The following is a 22,205-nucleotide window of genomic DNA, read 5'->3' on the forward strand; positions in this document are numbered from 1 at the left end:
GGTATTCTTGCACGCTGGAAGAGTATAAAATGTTCGGTGACACCTCTTCCATACTTTTTTATTACTTAATATTTATGGAAGCAGGCTACTCGCGACTCCAAGTTTGCACGAATGTATTTGCCTGGGTGTGCGCTTTGTTGATGAACTGTGAAAATTATTATCGCCTCGTTTTCATTGCAGGCGAAGCAGGAGCAGCAAGAAGGTACATAATTTAATGCTCAAAACATGTTGGGAATTTATGTGCGCTTCTGTTTTTTCCTCTCTTTTTGCCAACTTCACAGCTGTGGAATTTCTATTTATTACTTGAATGTCGTCTTGCGATCCCATCATCTGAGTTCGTGTGTGCGCGTGTTCGTTGGTGCAGTCTTTAGTCGCCTGGTCCACTTATCGCTTGTTGTTCGCAGCTTCGCTTGTCTTGACATTCATGTCATTGTGTTGTTGCTATTCATTTTCTTGTCGTTATGCAATTAAAATCAGCAAGTTTACTTGAAGTTCATCAGTGTTGTCATCAGCAGTAACGACACGACGGCAATGCACAGAATTCCAACAATGATTATGCATAGAAGCATTGAGAGCACATAAAAGAAATTTCTACTTCTATGTACAACTCAATTCACACCAGGCACATAGCTGGGAAGCAGGCATTGGCGCGTGAAGGCGTCGGTGGTGGAACCGCATTCATAACCAACTTTGACATCCTAATCTCACACAAATGCATATAATATTTTTTATCGCTTCGAAATGCGCATAAAAAGCGAATTATATGCTTTCACAATTAAAAGCAATGGCAATGAAGGAAAAAATAGAAAAATATACAGAGTTGTAAAAGCAATTAAGAATAATTATCAATGTAGCTATATTTTGTTGGTAAACACTGTCTTCATCTGCAATGAGTGTGTGACAGTATTTCGTTAGTGCTTAATTAAAAATCAGGTTTAGGAAAACTAGAAAATATTTGGGCTTATGGAAATATTTCGGAAGCTCTAACATAGACACCCGCAATATGAAAAAATATCGGTCCAAATATATCATAATCGATATATGTATGCTCTTGTAGCCAGCTGGTTCCGTTTATGTACTGCTGTCAATCAGACTTGCATTTATTAGGATCTAAACTGGCTCCTTACACCTATGAAACCTCCCTGGTCATAAACTTCAGAGCTTACAACTAATTATAGCTTGGACAGGGTATATTAAGTTTGCCACGAAGTTTATAGCACCCAGAAGGAAACGTCGGAGACCCTATAAAACATGTGTATGTAAAACTGATCAGCATGATGAGCTTATTCGATTTAGCGATGTATGGAAAACTTTTTCATTTGACGAGATATCTTCACGAAATTTGGCATGGGTTATTGTTTAACGGAATGGTACAATTTTCGAATATGTGATTTAGATCCGTCCACAATAGCATATATCTGCCATACAAACTGAACGATCAAAATCAGGTTCTTGTAAGGAGTCTTTTGCAGTCGTGAGGGTATTTTAGATTCGGTGCAACCGACGTTAACGTTTTTTGTTGTTTTCGTTTATGATCATTATGTTGAACTTGGTGCTAAAAATTCGAGGAGAACATAGAAGACAGTAGGATTTCTTTCATTACCAAAGTTTATTCTTTAAACATTTCTACTTTCACACCCACCTTATTGTTGCACACTCAGACACTCTCGACAGCTTTGTTTGCTGCGCCTTGCTTTAAGTCTCATCTTCACTTCTGCGGTTTTCTTCTTACTGCTTGTAATTTCAATTGTCGGTAGTTCTGTGTATGGAGTTAATGCTTAGTATAGTTTTTTATTTTCCCATTCCATTTTTACATTTTCAATTCAGCGCGTTCAACACACAATTATTTAATGAAAACTCACAAGTACTTTCTTATCTGTTCATACTTAACGAAGAAATTCTGGTGCAAGTCAACAATGCTGGCATTACTACTTGTGGCTTCCTACTCAAATCGCCTTCAATTTCAATTCCTTGCGGCACATTACAAGCCACATATAGATATATATATATATACATAATTATATACTTATATATGTAATCATTCCTGCCAACACAAGCATAACGACGGAGTGTGCTCAAATAAGAATGGAGCACTTATGTGCCATCATTGCTGGCTGTTGCTGACCAACTGTTGAAGCGTTCAGTGAACGCGCTGTTGTTGTGAACTGTATGTCGTACTGGTCGCCGATATTTCACTGCGCCGTACACAACTACTTCAGCACTCCATCTTATTGCAATATTTTGCTTTCTATTATTGCACTAGTTAATGCATACCAATGAGATTGTTGTTGTATTTTTATTTATTTCTTCTGCAATCCGCTTGTATTGTAATTGTCAAGACGCTCTAAGGGCATTCCGAGTTGCCCTCTTGTCTATGCTTTCGTCCAAAGCTGCTCATCCTGTACTAGAGCTCGGCATATGAACTGCTTGTGGCACTATATACCATATATATGTATTTATATATATGAGTGTGTGTGCTTAATGCTTTTCTCCGTTATTCGTGCAGTGGAGCGTGGCTGGTCTGCATGCTGCATCTCGTTTGTCACATTCTTTTCAGGCCCCTCGCTACTTGCTGCACTCCGACTTTCACCATTTTCTTATGCAATTTATTACGTCTCCCAGTTTTGCTTTTAATCTACTGGCGCAACTAAGATATCTAGTATTCTATTTGCTGTACTTACTTTCATTATTATTTTTTATTGCAAAAACCACAATGGTGTTCATTTTACTCTGCTGCTGCACTCTCTTAGCGTGTATTGTCTATTCCATTACTGGCTACATTTCCTCCGTTTCGTCCACTTCTTTTAATTTTCATTTTATATTGTCCATATGTCTATATGTATATATATTGTTTTGTATTTTTTAATTTTGCTTGCAAATCTTTAATTTATTTTTCATTACTTGCTTACCTTTCTTTTGCAACAATTGCAGATCGGTACATGCAGCACTGTTGTTTTTCTGTTTTGAAGCCCGTTCTTCTTAAGCTCTTTCCTGTTGATTCATTTTCTTTTATTTCTTCCGTTTCTTTTTCAATTAAAACACGGAACTGCCAATTAATTTTGCTGCAATTATTTTCCAATATTGTTTCCTCTTCTTTTGTGTGTATGTGTGTGTAAGTGAGTGTCGTGTATTAACTATTTAAACAATTTCTATGTTTTTTCCTTGTTTTGTATGTATTCTGGAGAGAATTAATTTCTTCGTCTTTAGAAAATTAAACGATTCTCTGTTCAGTTTGTCTTTGTGCAATTAAAGTTTTACAAGACACAAGCTTCGTTGAGAGGGTTCCCGCTGAAATTTATATGCGGTGTGTAAACCAAGAACAGATTATATTTTATATAAAATGAAATCAAATTCTACTATTTGTCAACCTTACTCCCATAAATTCTAATCGATAGAGTTCTTCCTCACTTTTCTATGAACTCAATACCAAAAAATCAGATCAATGCGTCTGGTATCTTTATACCCTAAACATAGTCCATATTAAGTTTGCCACGAAGGCTGTAATACCCAGAAAGAAACGTAATAGATCCAAAGTGATGAGCTGAGTCGATTTCCGACTGTCTGTTCATCTGTATGTACGCGAACTAGTCCCTCAGATTTGGAGAAATCGTTCTGAAATTTCGCACACGTCCTTTTCATCCTAAGAAGCTGCTCATATGTTTTTGAAAGCGTTCTCCAAAATTAGAGGTTAAAAAGAGCCCAGATATCAATATTTTAAGTTACATTGTGTCCAGAGTAAAACTTTATCTATTAATTTTCTTGTTAAAGCGAGCTTTATGGAATGGACTTTTTAAAATGAGAAGAAATATTTTTCTTTTCGCACAAAATATCATTTTAATAATCCCTTCATAGCAACGACTATGCCCTACGTTTTCAATAAAAAAAATTATATTTCATTTCGTGTCTTTAATTGCTTAAAGCAATAAATAAGCTATACCTTTTCTTGTAATTTTAAGATTTGGTATCCAATTGAACTCGCTAACTTTGTTGTTGCCTTTACATGTAAATATTTTGACAAGAAAGCGGAGTCCAAAGATAGCGAGCAGATAAATGGCGAATCGATCACGGCTATTCTTTCATAGATTCGGATAATATAAGGCACAGCAGGCCTTTATGGGTTACTCACTAGTATTTTTGTAACCTAAGTGGATAGTGTATTTTGTTAATAAATTGTATATAATATATTATATTGAATGTGTGTACATACTCGAATATATGCATTGAAAATTTCAGTAGACATTTCAGTAAACTTCTTACCACGTATACACTCAGAATATCACCTCGTTGACCTTAACGCCAAAATACCCTCAAATATTGAGTGTTGCACTTTGTGGGAATTTGGTCAATTTCAGATTACTAAATATATTTTTCATTCAATAGTTATTGTTTTGCTCCTGGATGTTGAAAATTGCATATGCGTGGTGTGGCATTGACAGTAGCATTGTGGCAACAACGCACCACTGCAGTTAAGTGAAGCCCCTGCATACATTGATACGGTTCACATAGAGAATGTGGTGGCATGCAACATGCCTAGGTCGCAACACTGCTAACGAAATAACGGTGCAAGCTAGAAGTTATGGCATTCAAATCAATCTGTGCGATATTAAATTTCGAAAAAAATGTTACAGTTTTTTCATTAACGCAATACTACGAGGCGCAGACGCGTTACGCCGTGCTGCAGCTGACAACAGTTGAGAGTGAGAGATGAGTTTATGCCGCGTTTGTCTGCTTCAATATGGCGCGCCATCTGCAACACGTAGAATAGTGGATGTGCCACAGCGCCGAGGTGCCACAAATGTTGCATATTGGGGTTATTGTAAATGTTCGCGCACATAAGGTTGTGTTGTGCGCCAACAATGCAATAAAGCAAATCACAATTGCAATGTTGCAATGTTTGTTCTAACTCTTGGTGTACAAAAGAGCCACATGTGGCAAACCAAATGGCACACAACGGTACGCACATACTTTAAAGAGTGCACACTATGTGTCGAATAGTCGCAGTGTTGCATGCAACATGGGCGCCCCCATAATAACTTAAAGCGAACGTGTGTCTGGTGTTGCGGTAGTCGTTAGCGTATGACGGCTATGTACAACAAACGAAAATAATTTGCAAATGCCATAAGTTGTGCCACAAACACCATCACGTAGATATTTAAAGTTTTTTGCAAAGCTGCGGCAGCTTGCTCTTGCACTTTTAATATTTGCACTACTCACATGCCGCACATTGCAATCAACCGCAGTTGCAATCATGCGCGCAGCCATGTGCACACTCATTCGAGCAGATGGGTGCGGTTGCATAGCGCTGCACTATCAGTGGAAGTGGCAGCATCGAAGTGGCATTGACGGTGAATGTGGCGCAGACAGGAAGGCAGCCGACTGCTTCATTGCCACGCTGCTAAGCCTAGTAGTGATGTAGCTCTAGAGTCTTCCGCCCTCCGCCTCCTATCACGCTCGTTGTCACAGTCGCCTCCAAAGCGCACATCTCGCCCACGTCAACTCGCAGCATCCACAACAGCATAGCAGCGTACTTTATGAGCTCTTTAAATTTTTTATGCTACCATTCACTCACCGTTCACATTTATTGTTGTTGCTGTTGCGATGACTGCAACATTTGCCTGCAATATTGCAACGCCGTCGTGCCGAAGCATCCAGCTGCTTTATACAACTGCGCTGCAATGCTTGCCTGACCCCTCAGCAGTCTCTCACTCTCTTTCACACTCACTCACACTGAGTGGATTTTCTCTATTTTACATTCATTGAGATTTTCTATTTCCTCTTCTATGAGCGCGTTTTAAAGCTTTTTGTCTGCCACGTTGCATGCCTGCCTCGCGTTCTACCGTTTGGCGCGTCTATTTGCCTATGGTGAAAGTATCTGTTAGATACTTTTTAGTGCGCAGACAATGGCAGCTAGCGTAGATTTATTTTAGTCTATTTCCATGCCATTCTATTGTATTTTTGTTGCTATTTGATTTTTATACTCTACTTTTTCTTTTTTATGTTATTTGCTATTTTAGTTGCTATCTTTATACCGTTGTACATGTGCGGTTTAAAGGGTATCAAGTGCATTGGCCTCTTTAAATTTAAACAAAACTGTGATATAAATAATTTTACTGGAAGCATTCATGAGTATTTCAATAAGTATTCATAATTAATTTAACATACGCATAAAGCATTTTTTAGAATTCTATAAATATGAATTTATGGTCTTAGTTATAACTTACATGCAAACTATGTGAACATTACATGCTTCACTACTAAAGTTAATAACATTTCAGCGAATTGCTCTCAGTACCTTGAAAATCGCTTGAATTGAGGAAAACTGTGAACATTTTATAGGACACTCATGCATATTCTTCGATCCTATGTTAGTGCTTGGCAATTTAATTATAAGGAAGTAGAGTTTTGACTTGCGGTTTCGAAAGGAATTGGGAAAAGGGCGACGCTTAGATAGAAATTCCGCCAGTGTAATACTTGAACGAACGCAATGTTAACTAGCGATCAAGATTACAAATAAAAGTTAAAAATTATAAAAAAAAGACACGAAATTTACACCAATATTTTGTAAGGCTACTGGTATAATAATATTGCATTGCTTATGTCTACTGATGTCGGTGTACTTGAAAACACGTTATATTAATACTATAATAGTCATGGTAAATTATTCAAAAATATTTCACAAAAAAATAAAAAAATTATTAAGCGAAATACATCTTACAAATAAAAAACAGGAAAAAGCGGTAACTTTGTTAACTAGCACCGAAGCTAGGATACCCTTCACAAAAAAAGTTTCCATTAAAAAATTTGATTTTCATCTGTCGGTTTGTATGGTAGCTATATATTTCAGCGGTCTGATCTAAAAATTTTATTCGGATATTGCTGCTTTGCCTTGGATAATAATCCCTGCGAAATTTAGTGAAGACATCTCGTCAAATAAAAAAGTTGCTCATATAAGAACTGGATGTCGATCGATCAGTTTTTATGGCAGCTGTACCATATGCCATACTTAGTATAAGATAGGGTGGATAGGATAACAGAGAATGAACAAAATGTGTCCACTGGATACTAAGTTGCCCGTGTTTTATAGCCGATAGCCATGCATGATTTAATTTTTGGTGTATGGTTTATGTGTTAAATCTTTTTGAATAAAAGTTTTGTGATTTGCAGCTTCGAAGACACTTTTTATTATGTCAAAGATAAAAAATATTTTTTGATTGGCACCATGTTGCTTTAACAAACAATGACATCACAAACAAATTTTTAAAATTAGAACTTTCTTTGCATCAAACCTGCAATTCGCAGTTTTTTTATCGTAATACATATGTGGTGTTTGAATTTTATTGCCAAACAATTTAATAATTTTAAAGCGCTTTTACACTGAATCACAGCTTTATCATTGGCAAAGTACTAAAAAGTGCTTCCGTTTCAGTTTTGAGCCAGTGTATTACCCTAAAATCGTAATTAAACTTGCTAAGAAAAATTGAAAACAAATTATAAGCATAACACTCAAAGAAGACAGGTGCAATTTTACATAGATATGTATATATAAACGAAATTAGTGACTCTTCTCTAACCCACAACAACAAAAAACACCACTTGGGATGTTTTTCCTGCGTTTTTTTCCCACAAGCATTTGACTAACAATGTGGAAATGAAATTCTTTCTTTGCGCTATATTACATAACGCGTAAAATGGTGTATGTGTGTTTATGTGCAGGTAGTTTTTGCCGTACAATTAAATACTCCCAGACGTTTGCAATGGAATGTATTAAGCGGCATCTACAAAATGTGTCACATACGGCACCACTTCATAAAAAATATTTACAGCGTGGCATAAAAGAATGGAATTTCCACATGGTCCATAATTTCACGCTAAAAATGTGAATTCGCCAATGTTTTGCTTTTATACTTATAGAAGCTGAATATAGAGAAAAAATAATAATAAGTATGTGCACAAATATGTCAGTTTGCGCCAGCGTACAATAAAAATAAAAATATTAATAAAGCAGTACAATTTCTTTCGGCACTAATGGCGCACAGTGTGCTCCGTGCACATTGTTCTTGTTTTTTGGCATTTTTGGAATTCATGATTTCCGGCGCATGGCAAAATGAGAATTAACACACAACAACGCGACTCATTTGTGAAATATTGAAAAAGTACATATATGCATATGTGTGCGTATATTTCAGCAGGTGTGTGTCTGCCTCTGTCTATATACCTATAAGAGTTTACTTGAAAAAAGCGCTGGAACGGAAAGCACTACAGAAACGTACTGGGGAGCACACACAACTTCTTAATAGAATAGAATGTGGGGAATGCAAATTAAATTATGCTTCTGCCGCAGACACCGCTACCTCTGTCAGTGTAACAAAAAGCAAATTATGGGCAAGCTTTAAAAGGTGAAGCAAGCATACTGTGCCGTGCTGGAAAAAATATAAATACGAGCTTTTATGAGATTCTCGCGATAGTCTTTCATTTTAATGAACTTCATTCATTTTTTGCCTGACTAGTAGAGCGATTTAAGTGATTAGTAAAAGCAGCACAGTTTTTGTCACATAAAATTTATTAAAAATCGGTTTTTGGTTTGTCATAGTGTTCCATGTCTTGTGACACAATTGAGTTGAGCCCAAATCGTAGTAGATTTAGTATTTCTAGTTACGTAAGGACTATGCAAATTTTTCAGTCCACGGATTCAACATTTTTCATTTGGCTTCTATTGGTAGGTTAATACGAATTTGTGTTTATTGAAATGTATCTTAAAGGTAACTCTTAAGCACGTGATTTTTCAAATCAAAATGTTAGTAATAATGATTTCTAAATACCACTCGTTTGATATATGTAAGTATATGGAGATAGAACTCAAAACTTTATGCAACTTTTTTAGAAGAAAAGATAATAATATATGTAATATGAGTATATTTTTTTAAGGGATTCGATGACCGACGTTTTTTTAGACGTAAGGCAGTACTTTTTTTGGAGTTGGTCTTTCTGATAGCTGTTAATTGTTTAGTTTGTCATTTCCTAATAAACAGGCTTACTCTGGCACAATGTTTGCAAAACGTGCAAATATAAGTACAAGTATAACCGAAACGAGACGGCCACCGATCCCGATTTTTACACGAAAATTTAGACGCCGTTACATCGTCAAAAAGACACTGTTTGTTGTGTTCTACTGGCAGAGGGAATATTTGGTTTCTTCAAAAATTAAACCTGCCATAATGTTATAGGCTCTGGGGAACGCTAGAGTGTCTGAGCTGGAGGATATTGATGTGGACGACCCTTCCAGCAAGACGCCTGTACATGCCATACAGCCAACGAAACAATCAATATATTGATCTGCGCTTGTGGCATGGCCTCCATGATCGTGCAATTTAAAACCGCTGGACTATTTTTCGTACGCCTTGGAAGAAAATATTTGGCGCGTTATTGTTGACATATGGCCCCAATTGTTGCAAAAAGTGCTCAGAAATTTGGCTTTTCGGCTTTTTCACATGGCCGAAATCATTTTTTAAACAATAGCTAATAAAGCCAAAGCTAAATTCTTGGCTATAACATTAAATTATATGCGTTGTACGTATTATACGACATCGATTCGCCTTTGTCTGTTCAAGTTTTAGCTTAATGATTTAAGATTAGCTTTACTATTGTGAATGACTGAAAATACTAAGATTTCTTTTATTAAAATTAAAGACTTAAGTCGTGAAATAAAATATAATTGTTAATAGAAAATATAAACCAGCCTTTTAACATAGTTGACATAATGTATTCGATTCGCTGTCTCTATTACTTGTCGAATGCTTCATATTAAAAATGTGTGTCTGTGTTTCGGTTATTTATGAAATTGGGACAAAGCATATACATATACTTATAAAAGAATTGGATGCAATGAATGATTTTTTTATTATATTTAAACTTTCCAAACGTAAATATATGCACATATGGTATATAAATTATTGAATCACCCTGTGGCTATACAAACATTAGCTTTATTATGTTAGCAGAACGTATGGCTTAGTAACCATCATGATTGCCTTCTATTCGTTGCTTTCAGCCACATAATGTGTGTTATATACAAATGTGCGTACACATAAATCTTTTAGAATTTGTATACATACAGTTAAATATCGGTTTTGTGCACAAAACTACCATGTGACCATATGAGAATCCTCAGTGTTCTTTTTAGCTTCGCTGGAATTTAGAGCGGCTGTACTAAACCATTTGTATGCTGCTGATGACAGTAATTGAACAATTGAGGCAGTAACAAAAACAAAAATAATAATAATAATGCAAACAAAAGCTTCTAACGCAAAACATTTTATTACAACAACAATGCAAAGCGAATCAAAAACATAGCAACTATGCAATGTAACGCATTTGCATAACATATACTTATAGTATATACGGATGTAGGGTTGTCCATATTGCACTCGCTTCGATTTGCAGCGCAGTCCACTACATAACAGTACATACAGATGTGCAATTATTTATTAGTGTTACTGCGACAATTTCCATTTAGTCGCAATGACAACCAGCAACCATAAAATGTTCCATATTGACGCACATATCTGTATATAGCTTTGTCTAAAAATTAATTATCGCAGTGTCATTCTCTATTTATGTTGCGAAATCGCATAACGAACTGACACACATCGAAAAACTAATGTTTTCTAAAACACGTATTTTATGTTTTCAAAACACAAAGGGAAACGTTGAGGGAAAAGCACATTTAGTACCATAAACCCATATACCAGGCGTGCAAGAGGCATGCAGCGTGCTATTTATTGCTGCAAATCAAAAATCGTGCTACGTTCGCATACCGTTATTTACATTTACATATATAAGCACTCATTAAGAATAACAAAGCTGAGTAAAAAAGAACAATAAATCACATTTGGATTTTAATCTTTATTAGTGCGCGTTTGATTAAACACTCTTAATTAGACTTAAAATAATAGCAATGCCCATAGGCCTTTAGTTTTCTATGGACAATATTATAAATTAAAATGAATCCTTCTATGTGATTTTTCTTGACATTGCGGCTTATTTATCTGTTGGAATTACCTAAAATAAAATACGTGCAATATCAGTACCTGTCTTCAACGTACGCCTATATTATGTAATCCGATTACTGTATAATTATCGGTCTACCAACCATGACTACTGGTATCAGTATACCCAAAAACGTAGGAAACAACACTTTTGGAGAAGCACTGTTCAAATTAATTGGCAGAATTGCCGGAATTTTAGTAAGAGCTCGTGAAATAAAATAGAAGAATACGGATAACAATGACCAATTTTTTTTATATTTTAATTAGCAAATCCAAATAATGGGTAAAAGGTACATAATATACATATCCTTCCTCTAAATTACACTTTTTATCATTTCGATTTCAGTGCATAATTATAACTATTTTCAATCTCTTTATTGGTTCATTCTAAACAATGTGCGAGTATGTAGTAAATTAGGTTAGGTTAGTCAAAGAATAATTAAAAAATTTTCAACATTTATAATGTGCGCGAGCTACCCCAAAATCTATCAAAAAATTGCCTGACTCCTATAAGTAGATCAAAAGCGTTGATGTTATCCCCTGAACACAATATATTAAGTCGTGGCACACTAGTCCCTCAGTTTTTGAGATATCGACCTGATTTGGCACACGTCTTTTTCTCACGAAGAAGCTGCTCATTTTTCGGAACTGACAAGGGCGGACCACTAAAGCATATAGCTGCCATACAAATAGAACGATCGGAATCAAGTGCTTGCATGGACAACTTTTTTATTTGATAAGATATCGTCACGAAATTCGACATGGATTATTATATACAATCTCTAAATACGTTGTTTAGATCGGAACACTACAGCATAAACAGACCGTTCAAAATCAAGGTAAACATCTTTTTATACCCTTTTATACCCTATAAAATATGCACCTGTGAAGGATATTATAACTTAATTGAAACCCGAGTTAATGTTTTTTCTTGCTTGGCATGTTTTCATGCATCTGCCCCTTGATGTCTCCATTTTATCTACAAACCCACTTACTTAACTACAAAGCACATAAGGTTTTGTTGCATTTTAGCTAGTACCTTTATTCTCGGACTAAGCTTTTTGTTTGTTCGCGGCTGTAAACATAAACGTGAACGGCTTTGCTACTGCACTTGCCACCGCAACACTTTCACCGCACCAAAACGATAGCGACATCGATTGCGCAGCATTACAAAAGAGGATGGCAAGTGTTGCTTCTCAGGACCACAACAACAAAGCCATACCAATTGGTGCGTATATTGTTGCAACAGCACTACAACACACGCGTTTATTTCCATGCGGTTTCGTTTGTTTACTATAGGTGTGTGTGCGTATGTACGTCTGTTTGTTTAGTTGCATATGCTCGCTGATGCTTCATTGATTTTCGCACAGCGCCATAACGTTGTACACGTATAAGCGGCCGCTGATTTATGCACAATTTGTACACTTGACACGCGACCATGCGTAAACGTATCGCTGCCGCTCATGCCCCTGCCCCAGCTACCGTGAATTCTGCGAAAACCGCTTATGACTGTGTTGCATTTGTTGCGCTGCAATCGTCGCTTATGCCAGCGCTCAAATATGCGGCATGTGGTATGCATTCAACTGCAAAATAGCCGCATCCAATTGTTGCGTGGTGAGTGTGGTGTGTGGTGCGCATATGTTTTTTATTGTCGTTTATTGTTTTTGTTTTATTATTTTTTACTTTTTTCTAGTCTTCTGTGAAATTGCCAGTGCGCATTCCTTCAAAATGGGTCAGCGTGCGGCTAAAATTCTATGAAGTAATGTATGTATGTGTGTAAGTGTATGTATGTATATGCAAATTTATTGATGTTTTGTAACTCTCCGTCTGTTTTGTAGTTGAATGTAGTGTTGCATATTTTTAAGTATAATGCGAGTATTGTTTGCAATTGTTCACTCGCTCGAATTTTGCTGGCAGCACTTACGGTGCAACCGTAGACCAACATGCGCAACATGCCCATTGCCAGGTGCGTTTAGTTTCTATTTTTACTGATGAAACTCTTTTTTCCTAGGCTGCGTTAGTACTTCACATATTCTGTAAAAATAACATATTTTTATTTAACTCTGAAGTTACTTAAATTATGTAACCTACTGGGTTTACAAACTCCCTCGGAAATCCAGTAAACTCCAACAGTTGAATATCATGTATGGAAAAAATGCATTCAACCCATAACACATCTGCTTAGACGTTTTATTACCAATTCCGCTCCCACTAAACCACAGTTAAATAAGAAGTGCTAATCTGGCTCTGCGTTGTGTTTCTCCATGCAACTTCTATACCAGGGCTCCGATAAGATTTTTAACCTTACTGCGAGTGGGGTATTATCAGTTGAAACCCTCGCAAATATAAGTAAATAAATATGAACCTTGTTAAAGGCGAAGCATTTACAATAAGATAAGTTTAGGTTTTACCTCGGCTCAGAATGATTTTGCAGCTTTATAAATACTAGGCCCAGCCATCCGGAAATGAAACGTAAGAAAACAGCAAAGTTTTAACCTTCAAACTCATCAGCTTTACAAGCTGCGATTTCGTTGTGACCTGATACCAACACTTGTCTTATTTTAAAGTAATGTCATGGTCAATGGTAGTGAGGCTGATTATTGCTTAACGTATCTCGAGCATACGGCCAATATACAAGTAGTATCGCCACTCTGCTATCGAAGTTATTCTGTTCTCTAAACGAGGCAATGCTCGTAAGAAGAAGATCTACTGCTTCTTTATACTCGTACGCAGAAGCAAGTGTAGCAGCATTTATCCAAATTTGTATTTGCCGATTATTAGTTTATAAACTGTGAACTTAAACTGACCTAGCTCAACATAACTGCATCGTTACTCGCCTAACCGAACCAATATCAACACATCTACGCTTAAAAAAACGCATACAGAAGGCACTTAAATGCTTCTGTTACAGCAATAACTACAAAATGCGGCCATAAACAGTTATTTTTATCGACTTGAAAAAAATGCGGATTGTTTTCAACGCAAATGACTGTCTGTCTGCATTTACGGCGCATGGAGTTATTTGTTTTGACGTTTATTTATATACTATTTTTATATTTTCCAGCAACAATTTTACAAACATTTTAATGCAAAGTTGCAAAGTTTAGTGCATCCGATGCGCGATCATATCCCAGGCGCTGCTTTATGACTTTTACCTCCAATATTTTCACACTTTGCCATTGTTTATTGTTATTTTTTCATGCACATGCATGTATGTGTGTGTGTGCGCCACATGTTGGACATGTGAACGGCTGGTTGGCTGGCTGCATGCCTGCCTGTCTGATGTTTTACCGTAGTTGACCGCTACTCTTGAATACCGTATAACAAAGCGTGGCACATAAAATAGTAACTGCTGCAGTCCAAGCAACTGTGAAGCTGGACAAACTGTAAAAAGCTGCAAATACCAGCATTAACCAAAACAAACGAACAAAAGAGCGGAGTAAAAAATCAGATAAAACAACCGATTCGGCCCTACCACGGCTACATGTTGCATAAATAATGTATTCGCTTTTGTTTGTCGATGTAGACACACACTCCAACAGCCAACGGCGCCGAACAAGCCAATACACCCGTTTGCCGATGGCCGACACAATCGTTCTGGCATCACGTTACACGCGCGCAACTTTACTCATCCAAGCCTACCACAGCCTTATCCCCACCGACGAGTGTACAATTAGTGCCGTTTCACATTGGGACGCAAAAGAGTCTCATACCAGTTTATTGTGGGTGAGGGGATGACGAGGAAAGACGAAGGGACCGTGCCACTCGTGTTCGGGTGGCACGCTTTGTGTTCTTGTTCGTAACAGCTCGCTGCTACCCTTTTCAGCATTCCTTTTCACTTTCAAATTCTTTGAATGGTTGCAAGAGCGCTCGGTTTCAAATGAATTCGATCGCAAATTTGAGTTCTGTTATCTATTTTTGTATGTAATATGCAAATACGTATGCATAGAATAATAGAAATATTATGACAAATTGTAAATAAGGAGAAAATTAAGATATAGATTATGGAGTAAAGAAATTATGAATTTTTAATACGGAGTAAAGAAATTATGAGTTTTTAATACTTAAAGATTAGGAAATTGCTATTATAAATTTGGCCTTGAAAATATTAGTTGCGGATATTCAATACATTCTTGTGGATTAGGGAATTCCCGTCTTTAGTATTTTTTTGAAACTATTTAGCGGGTAGGTACTTGTACTATGCATATTGTTCTACCATATTCATGGTAATTCATTGCAAGCAAAATGTGTGACCATCATCTCAACATACAAATGAAATACGCAGCACGCAGTGTTGCGCGGTGTTGCGCAGTCGAACCGCACAAATATTTACGAACATTTTGTGAAAAGGAATGCAGAAAAACTAGACTCGAGTTGCTGGACTCTTTTTGACCGTGTGAATGCCCAGAGCGACACCAAAAGAAAATTTGAAAAACATCAGACTCTTTTGCGTCCCTGTCTGAAACGGCACTTACTAAGCGGCGTCCAGTGACTGCAACGTAGCCAGCCTTCACTGGCGCGCGACTACTGGTTGCGTTGGTGGCCGGTCGACACTACTATCAATATTCTCAGCGAAGCGACAGGAATCAATGGGCGCTGTGAACACTGTGGCCACTGCCAATATTCAAGCCAAATAAAATCACAGTCTCCTATTTCTACTTCCTTGTTGTTTTGTTGTTTTGCTGCAGTCTCGAACTCTTCCACTACCTCCGCCATTCATGCTCTATTCCGCTCTATTGCATTTTTAATTTAGGCCAACAAAGCGGATGTCCAGACAACTGTGACGACTCTGCCTCGGCTTACACACTCACACACATACATACAATTGGTATGTAAAATTGCTACTGCAGCGGCGATGTTTCCCTACGTCGTTGCTATTGTTACATATTTGTGGTTGCCGTAACAAAGTCGCTGACACTCAGGGCTACAGTACTGTGAAACAGTTCGCAATAGCATCCGAAAAAATTTGCATAGAAGAAAGCATACGTTTATATAAAGGAGTAAAAAAGAGGCGTATGAATATTACTCGCATTCAAAAACTAGCAATGGAGGAGTCTGGATGAATGAGTATCGGTCTATTCTAAGAATTTTGGATGCTGGTTTTCAGATAAAATCGCTTAAGCCTACGGCGGGGTTACTCTCAAGAGGATGATGAGATAAAGATTACGTGTTTATAACAGAGAATTTCGGAACTTAGTTAACACTGATATAAAACAGCTATTTTTCAGATTTTTCGATTTTTTAAAATTTTACAGTGATCATTTAGAGTATAATTAGAATTTTGATCTTTTCCCAAGAATATCAGTTAATCTCTATTACTTATTAATATTATATTTAAATGATGAAATATTATATTAAAGGAAATGATGAAAGTTAAAGTTGCCATTGAGTTTGCAAGATAACAGGCTACTGAGTATTCTACCGCCTGTTTTGGCGTATTATGTATTACTACCATTAGTTGTTATAGGAAACAGAAATGTAAAATTCTAGTAACTACTCAAGTCCAGTTACTGTATTAATACGACATTAATAATAATTTATGATGCACTTGACTTATTTGATAGGAATGTTATTTTCGAAGCTGTTGGTTCTTAACATAAAAACTACGCCAAAGTCCTTCGAATGTCCTAGCATATTCTTTGATAAATTGAACCCTTGACCGTCAAATCGATTCAGTCATTTACGCCTAACTGTCTGTACATCTATATACATATGTACGAACAAGCCGCAGTTGTTGAGATAAGAATCGATATGAAATTTGGCGCACGTCCTTTTCATTTATCGGAATCGCCGATATCGAACCACTTGGTATATAATCAATCAAAATCTATTACTTGTTGGAAAATTATTTTATTTTTGATAACATATCTTCTTAAAATTCGGCATACCATAGATTATTGTACAAACAATGCTAAAATCTTGAAAAACTTTTTGTTTTGACAATATATCCAAATTAAATTTGGCATAGAATCTCCATACAAACTATACCAGCTTCTTTTTGGTTCTTGGATTTTAATAACCCGGATAGTTTCTTGACAGATTTTACAAAAGGAAATTACGTATTTTATGCTACTTTATTAGCCTTAATTTAGATATCGTGAACATAATCTTCCTCAGTTATTAGTGGTCGACATTAATCACATCATATAAAACGTTAACTTTGGTTGCATTGAAGCTATAATACTCTTTACAGGTAGATTTCTTATAACAATAGAAGGTATAAACATATCTTTATCTTGATTTCGATGGATAAGTCCGTATGCCAGCTATATGCTATAGTGGTCGGATATTGGCGGTTCCGACAAATGAGTAGCTTCTTTGGCAGAAAAGATCGATATCTAAAAACTAAGGGACTAGTTCGCGTATATACCAGCAGACGGACAGACAGACAGACACGCAGACGAACATAGCTAAATCGACTCAGCTCCTTACTCGGATCACTTATTATGCATATTCAGGGTCGTGGCAAACTAAATATACCAATGTTCAGGGTATAATAAATTAAAATTCCAAATGCAACAATTCTTTATTGCATTTCAATGCAATGACCCTGTATGGTCACGACGAAGCACGGGAGACACAATGAAAATACAACAAAGCGCAAGAGAACAAAAATGTAAATTATCGCCAAACAGTAGGAAAACATTAATCGTGGAACACAATAAAAAGAGATTGTCTTTGTTGTTGCTGTTGTCTCTTTTTTCTGGCGCGCTTGAACTAACCAAAAATCGATTTGATACATTGGCGATACGGTAGGCAAAATAGTAGCTGTACCATTTCTTCGTAACGGTACTAACATCTAAGCAACAGTAGAAATGTACAAATGCCAGATAGTTAAATATTATGGCACCCTTATGGCTCAGTAAGCAAGTTGAAAGAAAGCTACACTACAGCGCGAAGAGAGGAGGAAAATCGAAGAATATATTTTAAATTAGAAATTTAGAAAGGAGTCAAATTGATCAGCGCTGGTACATGTATGTTTGTATGCAGATAAGAAGTGAAGTCTAAATTGGACACAAGCGAGTATTGTATATTGTATGTTTGTATGTATATGTGCTCAGGCGTCCTGCTGTCGTGGTAGAAAGGCACGCTCGCGGTGTCTCTCAAAGAAAAACTCATTAAGTACCTTAATTTACTTGCAAATGAATGTAAAACGGTAAATGTTGTACAGCGGAAAAAAAAATCAAGCGAAAAGATTCGCAAATATACCAACTTTATAAATGCTGAAAAGCTCGCCACGCTCCAATTTGTCGACTGCGCCGGACTGTGGCATACAACTTCCAAAAATTAATTTGCCACAAAAACCCATTGAGTAAATAAATTGATGCAACTGTGGAAAATTCATTAAATTGATTAAAGTTCAAGTGGTAGGGCCATTAAAATGGTGAAACGAATGAAATGTAAAATACTAAAAAAGCAGCAACAATAAACAGGCAAAAAATCAGCAGCCAAGGGGTGGTGGACGGACATCAGCAGCGCATCGATTCAGCGTTCGGCAGCGGCTGCCAGCCAAATTTGAATGTGGCAAGTGTGCTCGGGTGGGCTGTCAAGTCGGACATTTCTTGTGCTGAGTGTTGGTGTAACTGTTCGTTTCGGTGCCAGCGTCGCTATGCAATAGCGCTGGCGACTGTGACTTTTGTCCATTTTAATTTCAAAGTCTGCATGCATTCTCCATTTGGGCTATAGGCAATGCTCTGACCGGCATGCATTTTTTGCAGCTGGTTTTTATTTTTAAATATTTTCTGAGTTTTGTAAGACTTTTTTGAGTTTGGATTGCAACTTTTTTCGCGAAGGGCGTTGCTGTTTGGGCAGGTCGTGGCTAAATTGAAATGTCAGCTGGCGTGGGTGACTGTAAGTACATTTAGCCTCCTACTTGAGACCGACAGCCACTCAATGAGCGCATCCGTTTTCATACACGCTCAGTACTTTCCGGTTCTGGACGCGCCCAGAAGACTGCACATTATACAGATACCTACGTTTGTCAGTGTCGAGTGTAGGCAAAGTTGTGCAAACGAACCGACGTATGCTACTGCTTTCACATCCCTTTGTCCAGGTAAACGGCTGCAGAAGTAAAGCGTCCTACAGCACAAATCAAATTAAAGTGATAGCAACTGTCTGCGCACTTTTTGTTGCAGCAAATGTGTGCTTTAAGTAGCTGTTGCTGTAAAAGTCGGACATATTACACCACAATGCGGCAGTTTGGATATGAGTACTCTAGGGAAAGGCTTAATGAGCCTATGTTGTCGGTGGGTGATATTGAGTCGCAGACCGATCTTTTTTATAAGTTTGTTGTGGGAAAACCTATTCTTCTTGATATTTTCAGTAAATGTAGAATACAAAATTTGTTGATCCTCTAATATATTCTTAGTTTAAAGCGAATTGTTACCTCTTGAAAATATTTTCCTTCACAGATTTTAGCACTCTCTTTGCGTAATACAACCAGTGTATCTATTAACATGTCCACAGTAATAGTATTTTATATCGCGTATGGCTAGTCACCACAATACACATAAAAACACGTCATACCTGTTTTAAAATTTTAAGAAGTATTGTTTGAAATAATTTTAAGTATTGCCAAAATTTATACAAGATTTTCTAAAATGATATATATGTATAATACATATATAGGATGAGGGTAATACAAAATCCAAAAAAAGGCGACTAGCTACTGTGTTGTCTTAGATAATGTTAATTTTAGTATACGAAAGCTTAGTGGCGACTATATACATGTGAAAGCGAACGAGTCAATTAATTTCACTAGAACTCAAGCTATTCTATGAAACATTCCCGTACATCGGAAGGTGTCTTGAACTTTCATTCCTCCAACTGATATGTTGCAACATAAATATATGCCACGCGCAATAGCTATTTTAATTTCAGTATATGATGGTTTATGGCTTCAAATACTTTTAAGTATTGTATTAATAAAAACAGACAACTCTAATCTTCACTCTAACCTCAATTTTCCATTGTGACCCTCATTGGCCTCCCTGTGGCTCGGTTGCATCCATAAAATTTATTTCATTGCCCTTCAATGTGTACACGCTTTTCCACATGAATTGCCTTTGCATTACAGTTGTTGTCCCTTCTGTAGCACGACGCTGATTTTTACGAATTCTGTTGCACCAATTCGCATATCCGCCACAGTGATGACGGTTACACAGCACTCAACCTGTGCCCCGCGTTGTAGGCTGCCTGTTGCCGGTCGTCGCATGCTGGGGCATTAAGTCATCAAAGGCGAGTGAGTGAACGTACACGCACACACACACATTGAGCATAAATATTTGTGTGCTGCACACAAATACGCGTGCGTGAATATTTGCATGCGTTATTCATGAAGATATACGTTTGTACACATGTAAGCGCAGTTGTGACGCCAACACATTTCGGTGTTGCACGTTGCGTTCAACTGCTTAAACGTGTCACTCATGTGCTTGCAGTCGCAATTTTATGTCTACTGGACGACAGAAATGGCGAATTTGCTCTACTTATCCACCGGCTTCACCTATCCTTCGCAGAGTCCAAACACAAATTTATCATATACCTATGTAGGTATGGGCGGGATGCATTTGGTATGCGCTGCAGACCCGTTTGCACTTTTTGGTGGCGCGGCACACGAATGCCGCAACGCAAGTAAATATGAATGTTGATGAGCTTTAATGCACACATACAAATATTTTAATGCATAGCGATGTATGCGTTTGGTAATCCCTTTATGCAGCTCAGTTGCAATAAGCCCACCATGGCTGGTTAAATTCGCGTGCAACAATGAACAAAATAAGTTGAATATGCATAATGCATACATATGACTGCATTTAAAATTTTATAGCTATGTATATCCTCTAGGAAAAACTTCCAGTTCCAAATTCGGGACTTTCTGAGTTTCCGTCTCCTATATTACATTTTTTTGATTGAAACCGCCCTTAGCATTAGAATGATCAAGCTGGGTTAAACCATCTGTATGAAACCCCATGTACTTTCTACTGACAAAGTTTAAAATTCGACACTCTCGGAGATGAGACCTAAAAATATTACTTAACCATAACTTGTAAGACCGCCGAATTAGGCTTGTTGAATTCATGTTTACAAAAATATATCCTCAGTATTATTTCTTTTAACATTTTTTCTTACTGGAAGCTATGGATTTTTATTTAATGCCGAATTTATGAAAATTCTAATCATAATTTTACTATCTCTGAACTATAAACTGGTATCTCTCTTTCGAGCTTTTGCACTACTTTCAAAATCTATACTTTTTTGGCTATGTGAAATTGCTGCGCCAACGCTTATACTATGCTCGTGGGACGCGCCTTTTCATTATACACCCTTTCTGACTTGTTACTTGGCAGTAAAGGTCACTTCGGCCAACCGGCGCAGAATGTTTTTGGAAAATGTGTCTAAAGATTGTATGTATATACAATTTGCATTCGCAATTTCCTTCCGACAAGATATATGTATAATGTTACCATATTTGGGCTTATTCGACAGTGTGCATTCAAAATGCCCACCATGGCGGTAAGACCTTGCTAAGGGCAAGTAGTTTAGAGGACCTTTCTTCCCAATGAGGTAAGAGAAATATCTGAAAACTAGCTTAGTTTTATTTGGATTGATGGCTAAACCACTTCCATCTGCCAACTGGGTTACTACATTCTAGTACCTTTGGGAAAGATCAAAGATGGTGCTTAGGAAATTTCATTTTACCACAGGGGCTCGTCTGCTATCACTTGTTAGCTTCGTTCCGCAGGTCCTTCAATAGGTCGGTCAGCACCAGGCTCCAGAGTGAAGGAGATAGAATACCATCTTGCATGGCATCTCTATTTACTTTCCGAAGCACACACGCTCTACCCAAGTCCGCTATTATAGTTCTGTTGCTGAGAGAGTATGTGGAAGGTATGATCACGCTGTAAATAGAGGGATCTGTTGCGTCAATATAAGCCCCTATTTCGTAAGGTTATGCCGAGAGGTAATTAAAGATTTACCATAATTTACTCCTGATCACATACATATAGAATGTATTGAAAAGAGGGGTTGGCCGGTTAAGGGCTGACGGCACGTGGACTTCGTAAACTACTTAAAACCGCTCCACTTCTGTAAATGTTAGTTAAAACAGGGATAAATAAGAAAAACCACAAGCTTTGAAAGGCTTTAATTTGATTATAT

The 22,205-nt window shown here is 37.2% G+C and overlaps 1 protein-coding gene across 1 annotated transcript in view; it reads left to right on the top strand.

Annotated features, from left to right (window-relative positions):
- The window catches only part of luna, a 355,849-nt gene that overhangs the window by 116,174 nt on the left and 217,470 nt on the right, over positions 1-22,205 (top strand). The window lies entirely within an intron of this gene.

Source organism: Bactrocera oleae, chromosome 4, assembly GCF_042242935.1.
Source record: "Bactrocera oleae isolate idBacOlea1 chromosome 4, idBacOlea1, whole genome shotgun sequence".
NCBI lineage: Eukaryota > Metazoa > Arthropoda > Insecta > Diptera > Tephritidae > Bactrocera > Bactrocera oleae.